Genomic DNA, 12,179 nt, shown 5'->3' on the forward strand with positions numbered 1-12,179 from the left:
GTGAGAGAAAGAGAGAGATGAATGTGCACACGGCACAAAGGGAATGATTTAGAGAAAAATGAATAGGATAATAATAGGCGTGTTCTGCGTGCAGGAGTGAGTACATTTTTAAGCTTTGCGAGGTAAAATAAATAAGCCCGATTTAATGACGCTCTAAACGCTGGAAATTTACTCACTTCTGAATACAGAATACGCCTGAGCACGCACACAGTCTTGATTGATAGCGCACAAGACGCAAGATCAACTCACATTCACTAACGACAATAACAAGAAAGGAAAAAAGAAAGTACGTTACAGCTTGGAAAAGGTAGAAGAAAAGCAAAGCAAACTGTTGTAGGGACTTGACAGAACGTCGGGTTGTGAACCAAGCACAGACGAATGTATAAAATATAAGAAACTCTCAAAGTGCTGTCCAACAGACACCGACACGACCGTCCCTTCTATTTGGGAAAACGAAATGACAACAATTGGAAGCAAAAAGAAATGACTCGTGAGGTCACGCATGCGCAAAGCTAAATATTTTCATGGTCCCCCTGGACTGGGTGTCTCCATGAACCAGGATCCTGGTCTCGGGAGACACTTCCAAAGTGTTATGATAGCGTGTGTCTCCTCCAAAACCGAATACATGTACTGAAATTGGCAGGCCCCTTGTGTCATAATATGATTCCATAATTTACAAATATCCTGTACTTAAAAATAAAAATTACCGTGGGTGGTTGGCGGGTGCTCTGGTGTGGTTTGCTTCTTCTTTTCTATCAAACATCTACCGTTCTTATCTTCCCTTCTTCTTTTTTTATGTTTGTTACTCTCTTTTAACAGCTCTAATCTTCTGGCACTCATATGACCTTATGCAGTTGCGAGCGCCGTAAAACCTTTTCTAAAACTTAAAAAACATTGAATTTCATGTACACACGTTAAGGGTTAAAACGGCCTGTCGTCGCATAGGTGCGCACACGGCGGCACACGGCCTTATTTGTGTTAGGCTAATTGCTGTGGTGGTTCTTGTGCTGTTCTAATTGTGATTTCATTCTGTTGTGAAACCTTCATTTTTCACGTTTTAACACTCTGTGTGGCTACAAATGATATTCTGGAAGCTTAAAACAGAGCACAAGAAATTCTGGTGCTTTAGATTAAGTTACCTCTGTCAACATATTGCTATATACGTCGCCACAGAGAGTTGAAAGCTTGAAAACTAATGGCAACTTTTGCCATTTTTTTGTTGCAGCTTTTGGACCAAAAATGGCAACAAATACAGATACTAGCATAACCATGTGCCAGGATCTTGACAACACAACACAACACACACACACACACACACACACACGCGCGCGCGCGCGTGCACACATATAAATGCCCCATACACAATTATCATGTGGGTGTTGTTACACACCAACGACACAATTGAGATCATCTAGGAGGCGGGCTTCCGACCCTGTCTTTCACTACTTTCAGGGCCAACCCGGACAGACAAGAATATAAAATCCCAGCAGAAAGATCAAGTTACAGTACTCGATTAAAAAATATATAATTTTCTCCCCACTCGGAAATCGAACTCGGGTCTCCAGAGTGCAACACTAATAATAAAGTATCTAACCGTTACACCACAGACGTCAGTTATCAGTATTTTAGCCTGTGTCAAATGCCATGAATGCTGAAAGAGGCTTGAATAAAGAGATGCAGATCCTTCAAATAACACGAGTCACGATCTGACGTTGCTAATAACAACGAGTCTTTGGGCGACAGCAGATGAGATTGGCAAGCACTTTTTATCTCTTCTTCTTGTTGATGGTGTACTCTGATTGGTTGTCGGTGTGTATAAGGGAGAGAGAGAGGGGCGGGCGAGAGAGAGAGAGAGAGAGAGAGAGAGAGAGAGAGAGAGAGAGAGAGAGGAGAGAGAGAGAGAGAGAGAGAGAGAGAGAGAGAGAGAGAGAGAGAGAGAGAGAGAGAGAGAGAGACCGAACTAAAGATTCCTATCCAAAGAGTTCCAGGAGAAGAAGGCCTTACCTGTTGAAGTTGAAGTCTCAAATTTCGTTTTAGGCAAGAAGCAGCTCCCCCCCCCCCTAAAGCAAAGGAAACAAGAACGTGATTCCCCTAAGCACGATATAGTCATGTCAGCCAGAGGTTTTCGGTGCCAAGAGTAAGCCCGACATAGTGTTTACCTACAACATAACAAAACAGGTGGTCGATGCTATGGCACATGGCCATGCGCTCAGTCAATGAGATGGCCCCTTGCAAAGCTCTTCAACCTTGTAGATTTGTCTTTTATTGCTGCCCGTGTGGTTGTGATCTACAAGTTAATTTCCAGCTTTCTTACCTCTCGTGGGGACAACCGACAGGAATTCGATATTAGAATTAGACCCTCACTTGCTGTGACCAAAATCCAGAGGTCTTCTGACTCAGCCATCTCTTCATTCCAGCAGCGAATCAAGCAAAAATTATTATTTCTGCGGTCCTCAACTCACTGGCACCAGTGGGCACACCGGGCGATCAATGCATCATTTTTACATAGACCAAATTAGGGACGATGACAACGCCGGGCAATAGAGATGTTCTTCTCTGCCTGCCAAAAGAAACCACAAGACATGGTAAAAATGCAGCCTCCGAAATAAACTTGTTTACAAGGAATATTCAGTCCTTTCTTGCATGAATTGTTCGATCTAAATCCCGAGACTTTATTACTTACCCTGTTAACAGTTGATTGTTCTACTTTTTAATTTTCTAATTATATTTTTTGTGATATACTGGAGATACACACATGTGACGTATTTTCTGAGCTTCATAAAATGATCCCAATCTGACATCCGTGTTCGTATGTGTGTACGCGAGTATGATATAGCAATCATACAGAAATACTACCTTTAGGTGCCACCATAATCAATATTGATTTAATAAAGTTTTATTAATTCTTCATATTCAATCCATGAATGGCATACATTTTAAAACCAAGTAAGGTTAGCCCCGCCCCTGCAGGTGGGGGCCCCCTTAGTTTTACTATGGGGGAGTAAAGAATACACCTGCCGTGATACTGTGTGTCGTAAGAGGCGACTAAAGGTACATAGGTCTGGCCACCTGAAAAGTGACAGTTTGCGGATGGCCAACTACCCGACCCAGTAAAAATGGAAAGTTATAGAAACACGAACAAACATGCCTTATAATTTTTCCATCTTGGGAGACGGAGGAGCTTCTGCATCAGCAGGAACAATGAAGGACAGCGAACAAAGCCGAGAGGACTCTTCTGACTCGAAACCTTCTTTGTCAAACAAGTCTCTCCAGATTGCGTTGTGGAATGTTCGCACCATGTATGAAGCAGGAAAGAGTTCTCAAGTGACACAAGAGATGAAAAGATACAGGCTGCACATACTAGGAGTCAGCGAAACCCACTGGATACAGTCTGGGCAGAAGCAGCTCAGCTCGGGGGAACAAATATTGTATTCTGGGAGGGAAGACAAGCACCATGCAGAGGTAGTTGGAATTATTTTGAGTAAGTATGCGCAGAAGTCACTTACAGGATGGGAAACACACGGGGAGAGGATCACCATGGCTTCTTTCACTACCAGAAGTAAGAGCATCAACATGAACATAGTACAGATCTACGCCCCAACAAACGATGCTTCAGATGAAGACAAGGATGCTTTTTACAGCCAGCTCCAGGGGGTCATCGACAAACTGCCAAGGAAAGATGTCAACATCATAATGGGAGATGCTAATGCCAAGATTGGTCAGGAAAACGTAGGTTACGAGGGAATCATGGGACAACATGGCCTGGGACAAATGAATGAGAACGGTGAGCGATTTGCAAATCTCTGTGCTTTCAACAGTCTTGCCATCGGAAGCTCTGTTTTTCCCCATAAGAGGATCCGCAAGGCTACTTGGGTATCACCGGATGGAGTGACGGAGAACCAGATTGATCATTTTTGCATCTCTCGTAGGTTCAGGCGTTCACTGGAAGATGTCAAAGTACAGAGAGGGGCAGACGTTGGATCAGATCATCATCTGCTGTTAGCAAAACTCAAGCTTCGTCTCAAAGAGCATAGAACCAGAACAGGAATCAAAAGAATGAAGTTCCAAGTAAGTCTTTTAGATGGACACAAAAAACAGGAATTTCAACCCTCGGCGGATCTCGGTGAGGAAGACATAGAAGTGGATACACACTGGACCAAGGTTAAGGAAGTATTTACATCAACATGTCAAGAAGTACTCGGTGTGAAGAAATGGGAGCACAAGGAATGGATTAGCCAACACTCATTGGATTTAATTAGGTTAAGAAGACAGCTGAAGGCAGAAGCGAATGCAAGTAGAACAAGAGGATCAAGAGCGGATGCATTGGAGAAGTACAGGACAACAGCTAAAGATGTCAAGAAATCACTAAGAAAAGACAAGGAGGAATTCATGAACAGGCTAGCAGAGAAGGCAGAGGAAGCAGCGACAGGAGGGCACATGCGAATCCTTTACCAGACCACAAGGACACTTTCTGGATAATACGGGAAACCTGAAATACCAGTAAAGGACCAAGAGGGGAAAACCATATTTGGAAAGGAAGCTCAGTCCAAACGATGGGTAGAGCATTTCAACAGTCTCCTGAACAGACCACCACCGAGTAACCCACCAAACATCCTGCCAGCAAGAAATGAGTTACTAATCTGCTGTGATGCTCCTTCAAAACAAGAGATTCTGGATGTCATTAAGAAGCTTAACAAAGGTAAAGCGGCTGGTCCTGACCAGATTCCACCTGAAGCCCTAAAAGCAGATGCCAATGGGACGGCAGACATCCTCCTCCCACTGTTTACCAGGATCTGAAATGAGAGCAAGTTCCTAAAGGATTGGAAAGAAGGACACCTCGTGAAGCTTCCAAAAAAGGGGGATCTCAGCAACTGCAGCAACTACAGAGGGATCACTCTTCTCTCAATACCAGGTAAGGCCTTCAACAGAATCATTCTGGAGAGAATCAAGACAGCAACGGATCCAAGACTACGGGATGAACAGGCTGGTTTCCGGAAAAATCGCTCAACCATCGACCAGATTGCCACGCTCAGGATCATTGTGGAACAGTCCCTGGAATGGAACTCCCAGCTGATCGTCAACTTCCTTGACTATGAGAATGCTTTTGACAATGTAGACCGAGCAACACTATGGAAGATACTGAGACACTACGGAATCCCACAGAAGTTGGTGAACCTCATTAAGAGCATGTACGAAGAGACAAAATGCAGGGTTGTACATGATGGCCAGCTCACTGACAACTTTGACATCGAGACTAGTGTGAGACAGGAATGTTTATTATCACCGTTCCTCTTCATATTGGCAGTTGACTGGCTGATGAAGGAAACCACCAGAGGACACAGAAACAGTATACAGTGGACACCATGGACACAGTTTGATGATCTGGACTTTGCAGATGACTTGGCGCTTCTGTCACACTCTCAGGAACAGATGCAAGCAAAGACGACAGTTTTAAACAGCCTGTCCGAGTCTGTTGGATTGAGGATCCACCACGGAAAGTCGAAAGTCCTAAGGATAGATGCACGGCGAAAGGAGCAGGTCACAGTACAAGGAAATGCACTAGAAGACGTCGAATCCTTCTGCTATCTTGGGAGTATAATCGACAGAGAGGGAGGAACAGTCTCTGAAATAAAGTCCGGCATTGGAAAGGCACAGGCTGCATTTATTTCTTTGAGCAGGATTTGGAGGACCAGGGATATCTCATTACGAACAAAGCTTAGAATGTTCAACTCAAATGTGAAATCAGTCTTGTTGTATGGATGTGAGACGTGGAACGCATCCCACATGTGCATAAAGAGGATCCAGATTTTCTTGAACAAGTGTCAGAGGAGGCTGCTGAGGATCAAATGGACAGACAGGATCACCAACGAGGAAGTATTAAGAAGAACCAGACAGATCCCGGTCAGAGATGAGGTGGGAAGAGGACGTTGGCGATGGATTGGACACACTCTCAGGAAGTCAAGCAGCTGCATAACAAGAAAAGTGTTAGGTTGGAACCCACAGGGTAAAAGATCAAGGGGAAGACCTCGTGGAACCTGGAGAAGAGTCACGGAAATGAATGTACAGAAAAGTGGGAAGACGTGGAGTGACATCAAGCGACTAGCCCAGGATAGGTAAAGGTAGAGAGTGTTTGTTCGTGGCCTATATCCTGCCCCGGGATGATAAAGGCAATGATGATGATGAAGGTTAGCCCCCTAGTGAGAAAGACATATTTGTACACGATTCACAGCACTTCCCGCTTCTCACACACATTTTGATTACGCATATGGCCTACGTCACAGCTCATCAATGACAATTTTTACTTGCAAAACTTGTTACAAGAAATTATTGTTATAGTTAACATATGTTTGCACTAATGGCTCTCAAAACTTGCGTTCAATAAGCATAGTCCCGATTAGAAAAACCTGACGGACTTGATATTATGGTCCGGACAACACCAAATGTCGACCTCATTACACAGAAACTAAGTGGCGAATTGTCCTGATTTTTTGCATGTTCTCTGAATTCCAAAAAAACTATTTAAAAATCTCAATTTTCGTGTACATGGGACAAATATAAAGAGGTGTTTTCTACATAATCATTTGTATTTAATTACAGTTTGCCCAGTGATTTTTTATTAGAGCAAGTACGTAGTTAAGTGTTAGTTGTTGTTGTTGGGGTTTGTTGTTTTTTTTTTGCTTTTTGGTTTGTCTAAATCTATTTTCTTTTTTTCTTTCTTGCTGACTGCATGAGCCGCAAGACTGAGCTGTTTTCAGTTCAGTGGTTAGTGGGGGACAGCGAGTTTATTTTGATTGACTCATTGTGATATACAATGAGTAAAATTTCTTTTCTATATATTATACATATCTTCCGTCATTGAGATCGCATGCGTTTCAATTTGCTTTCGCTTTTTCAATTATCACCATGGTTAGAGATTACTTAGTTTATAAACCCCCAAAACGTTGCCTTGAAACTACTGAACTATTTCTTTTTTTTTTTAAAGCTGATTGAGACCGTTTCTTTTTTTAAAATTTTTTTTAGAACAAATCCCGAAAAAAGGACAAGGCACATATGTGTAAAAGTATTTCAGCGCTCTGTTGACCCCGTTTTTGGGTTTGACCAAACTGTATATTCCCTTCCTTCCCCCCCCCCCCCCCCCCCCGAAATTTCTGGCTTAGCCCCAGCAGCGACACCCTGTATTGTAATGATTTTTAGCATAGTACCATGCTTGCTATAAAAAATGTGCGGTGTTGAATTTAATGAGCAATTAATTACTAATGATTATATAGACAGCACCTCTTTAGTTTTGTCGCATATGCACGAAAGTCGAGATTTTGTAGGTCTTTTAGAATTCAGCGGCGCATACAAAAAATAAGAGAGATTCGCCTCTAAGATTCGGTGTAATGAGGTCGAAAAGTTGTCCCTTTGGTGTTGTCCGGACTATAAAAGCAATATTGCCCCAGCTGTAAACATTTTAAAATCTGTAGAAACCACCCACTTGGATTTTTTATATGTATTTATAAAGGAATTTTTTAGAATACAGCTTGCAGGTGTTTACAAAAATGTTGATCTGTTAAGACAAATTTATACAAGTCACTGTGCAAAAATTGGAGAACCTCTGTTCGATAGTTGAGGATACAATATTTGAAAATAAGTCGCGCCACATTTACATTTTACGCTCCGCTCCCGTTGATACAATTTCTAAGTCACATTTTATCTTATTGTTATTGCCTCAATGGGGGTCTTGGTCTAAAGTGCATTGAACTATACCTGAACTTTACGACAGTACTCTTTGGATCGGGATGAAAACGAAGCCTACTTCGTGACATTGTGCTGCATTAAAAAAGGGTGGGAACACGTGTATGCCTGTGTAATGAGGTGTAAGTGTGGTTGAGAGAGAGAGAGAGAGAGAGAGAGAGAGAGAGAGAGAGAGAGAGAGAGAGGGAGAGAGAGAGGGAGAGAGAGAGGGAGAGAGAGAGGGAGAGAGAGAGAGAGAGAGAGAGAGAGAGAGAGAGAGAGGGAGAGAGAGAGAAAGAGAGAGAGAGAGAGAGAGAGATGTTCGCAGTATTGTGGAACAATAGAGGGGACGGGAGAGTCGGTTGCATTGGCCCGTTCCCTCACGAAATGATCGTTGCAGCGTGGTGCGATCGAGTTGAGTCATCACGCTTTATCATCTATTCTTTAAGCGCAACGTGTTACACATTTCTCTCGCATTCACTGAAATTCATAATTGCTTACCTCGTTATTTCAGTATACAATTCAAACCAGTACATTAAAACATAAAAAATTATAAAAATAACATAACAAAACATCTGTCTCGTGGATCCCCGAGTTGTTATTCAAGTTTTTGTAAACAGACCCCAGCAGAGCGTGTTCATTCTTTTCCACTTAATTAAGTTTACTGTTTTGAGTTCTATGATCAGATCACGTAGGCACCAAAGTCAGTTGTATTATTATATGGATAATCTATTTTACATCTAATTCCAGTAGCAATGATAACATTGCAAAACGCAAGCTGTCACATTCAGAAGGCCTAAATATTTTCAGTCACACTCAGTGAACAGGGCTGTGCTGGGGGTATCGAGACCAGAGCAGTTAAAGTACTTTTAAAAAGGTACTTAAGTACGAATGTAAGTACAATCTAAAATATGTACTTAAGTACAGTAAAAGTACTTTCCTGTAAAATGTACTTGAGTACAAGTACTTTTTAAAAAAGTACTTATGAGTACATTTTGAGTACTTTCTGCTAATATGCTAAAACACTTCAAAATGCAAAACATCATATTGAATAACATATCTAGTATATTTGACAAATTCGGCCATTTATTACTAACAATGTAAACAGTATACAAAGCATTTGAATATACGCACTGAACGTAGGTGGAAATTGTCCGTGAAATTGAAAAAAAACCCCAGCAAACAAACAGACGCAACTAGTGAGTAAGTGATATTATGAATAGAATTTGTTTGAGCAAGACAATATGATCTAATGTAAGTCAGTCCTAGAGGTCGGAAAGTAGGAAAAGTATCAAAATTGGAAAATATAGAGACAAAATTGACCTAAGAAAATAAAAAATTGATGAAAATGGCCAGCAAAAAAAAAAGTGCTTTGAATTCTTTAACAAATCCTCAAGGAATCAAGGTAGTCTTAAGCACAAACCACAAAAAAAAGGAAAAAAGAAATTTAGGTAGCCTAAAAAATTGTTAGATTGATATACATTGAGAACTCAGTTTCAGTTTCAACTGATTATAATAGTGGTAAGACAGAGTTTGGTCACACTGTGTAGTCCACGGCGCCCACGGCAAACCAAAATAGGCCTACATGTAATTTCCTAGAGTCTAGTAAGTGTAGTGTAACCAAAAATTCTCTACTACAGTAGTATCCGCCTAAGATCCCAGTGCTCGGGAGCAAGGGAAATATGGGATCTTAGCCCGACGAAGCTAAGGAAGAATCTACAGTGACCCAAGAACTGACGTGACCCCTGGGTAGGTTTATGACATATGGCGAGCAAAGAGTGGTCATCCTTGGTGACCAATCACAGTAGCATGGTGGCATGAGGCAAGCCATAATATTATACCGTACACTCATTAGCATATCGTCTCGAGATCTTTATCAACGTTTATCCAGTTGCCCCTCCCCTTTACCTGTCCAAAAATTGTAGCCTTCCATTTCTTGATTGAGTCCCCCCGCCTTTGTCGTTACGTACCATTACGCTGTGACCACACCAATTAAAATTCCATCTGTCTCGCAATTTCGGGAATAGAGAAAAACTGCCTTCAACTTCAATGGTCAGGGAAGAGTTCACAGTTCGATGTGATCCTGCCTGGGGCGAACTTGTAGGCCCAACCCACCCAGCGAGGGATGAAAGTTCAGGTGGCGAGCTCAGATGCGAGTGCGATGTTTGGGGAAAAGAAACGCCCATCGGTCTGTTCACACCTCGGTGTGATCCCGTCTGGGGATCATTGTACTTGTACCGTTTCATGGAGTTTTACAGCACATGTGATCACTTTCACAAGAGTGGCTGATCTTTGACGCGACGGGCAGTTCTTTGATCTCAACTTTTAACTCTTGGTTGATCGGCTGTGCCCGCCCGGGTGTTTGTTCCGTAAATTATGATCGGAAATGTCGGCGCTTATTCTTTCATTAAGCTTCAAAAGTACTCAAAATGTACTTGAAAAGTACTCAAAAGTACTTTTATCAAAAGTATCGGAGTACAGTAAAAGTACTGATTCTCAAAATGTACGGGAGTACAGTAAAAGTACCGAAAATTGTAACGTAAGTACAAGACTTGTACTCCGTTACAACCAGCTCTGATCGAGACAGCTGCAGAGAGGTGCTTGAGAGTTGACCAAAAAATCGGCATCTTCTGATCTGTAAATGTAAAGCTTCTTCTCCTGTCATTGAGGTGACCTAGCATGGCCACACAGTGATTGTTTTAACCGCCCATAACCCGAATAAATGAAACCATTGTCTCACAATTCAATTACTGTGAGTTTGCTTGCTGTCGCAATTGACACTTTCTGCTATAAATGGACACTAAAACTTAGAGTAAAACAGTAAACTTTATTATAACCGAGTAGATTTCAATGATCAGTCATACAAAAGGCAATGATCTGAATCTGAATACACAGAGAAATTTTTAAAAAATAGTTAAGGCACTACTTTTGCTTATGATTGCTAACAGAAAATCAGTCTGGTCTCATAGAAATCACACATATTCATCCCCCCAAAAAAAACTTTGTCTAACGTATCGTATATCGATTACTCATGAAAAAAAATTCCACTGAAAAGGGTAATTTTTTTACTACATCAAAGCAGTGAACAAAAGTTTCATTACAACTTTGTATCAAGTACTGTGGAGTGAACAGCACAAGGTGCTTCAACATGTTACAAACAAAAAAATGTAAAGCAATTCTAGAAAAACTACGGAAACTGAGCAATTCCAGTAGGCCTACCAATTTCCAAAGAAATTGTAATGATTAAATTTTCTTTAACTAAAAATTTCACTAGCTCCATCCGACACACCACAATTGGTAATTGATAGCTTCCCACAATTTCAACAAATCTACAGATATGATAAGATAAAACACCTTAAGTTGCTGAGAACTCCCCAATTTACCATGCACTCAAAAAAGGCAGATATTGTCCTTGATAAATGCAATCACATCTTTGTTCACAGGTCCTCCAATGTTTAATGTAACAACAATTTAAATCGATAAGTTTTGCACATGAATCACAGAATCAACACGTCTCCTCTTTCACGTAATAATATTTTGATAGTCCTCATGTAATCACAAAAATTATACTTGTTTTAGTAAGGTTCTACAGTGCACGCAAATGCATACGCTCATATGATGAGTGCCAAGGGGTGGATGTCAACAGGGAAGTCCAAATGGGGAATCAGGCTTACTCTGCTCACCTCTCTTGCCTCAATAGCACAAAGTCTGCTTTGACTATCAAGGCACCCTGTAAATAGCAGTTCATTAGAGAGTGACAAATATACAAAAGAAGAAGAGGAAATAATGACGATAGGATAAGGAAAGAAAAAGCAGCAGTTTCCCCTAAGATGTTCCGCCACAGTGTTTATCTTTTTTTTGATAAGTGTTTTATGGCGCTCGCAATTACATAAGGTCATATGAGCACACCAAACATTTTCAGTTGGCAGGAAATTTTGAATTTTGCCCGGGTGGCGACCGAAGCCTAGCCTTATCAATTTTAGACCACCGAGGGATCTTTAACGTGCACAACTTGCACACGGGCCCTCCGAGATTTTTTCGCCCTTGTCCGAGAAAGCTAGGTGTAGATCATTCCTACAAGAAGATCAGGTGTGTGGCTGAAAGACAGCAGTAAGTAGGAGCCAAGGAGAAGCAGTAGAAAGGCTGCAGAAAGAGTCAGGAGCACAGAGGGGGGGGGGGGGGGCAAAGGAGGTGATGGGGTGGGGGCAGAAAGTCGAGACGAAAGCAAACGACAGAACATTGCAGGAGAGAAGGAAAGGAGTGAAAGGAGACAATTTAAGAGAAGAAAATTTTTCGGTTGCTACCCGGATTCGAACCCGGGACCTTTGAATGAGAGGTGAACACCTTAACCTCTAGGCCACGAGAGCCCCCTACGGCACAGTATGAGCATGACATTGATAAACCAGCCCATTGACAGTTCTACTGTGCTTAAGAACATGTTAATATCCCCCCTTTGGGAAAGA

This window comes from Aplysia californica, unplaced genomic scaffold (assembly GCF_000002075.1).
Source record: "Aplysia californica isolate F4 #8 unplaced genomic scaffold, AplCal3.0 scaffold00184, whole genome shotgun sequence".
Taxonomy (NCBI): domain Eukaryota; kingdom Metazoa; phylum Mollusca; class Gastropoda; order Aplysiida; family Aplysiidae; genus Aplysia; species Aplysia californica.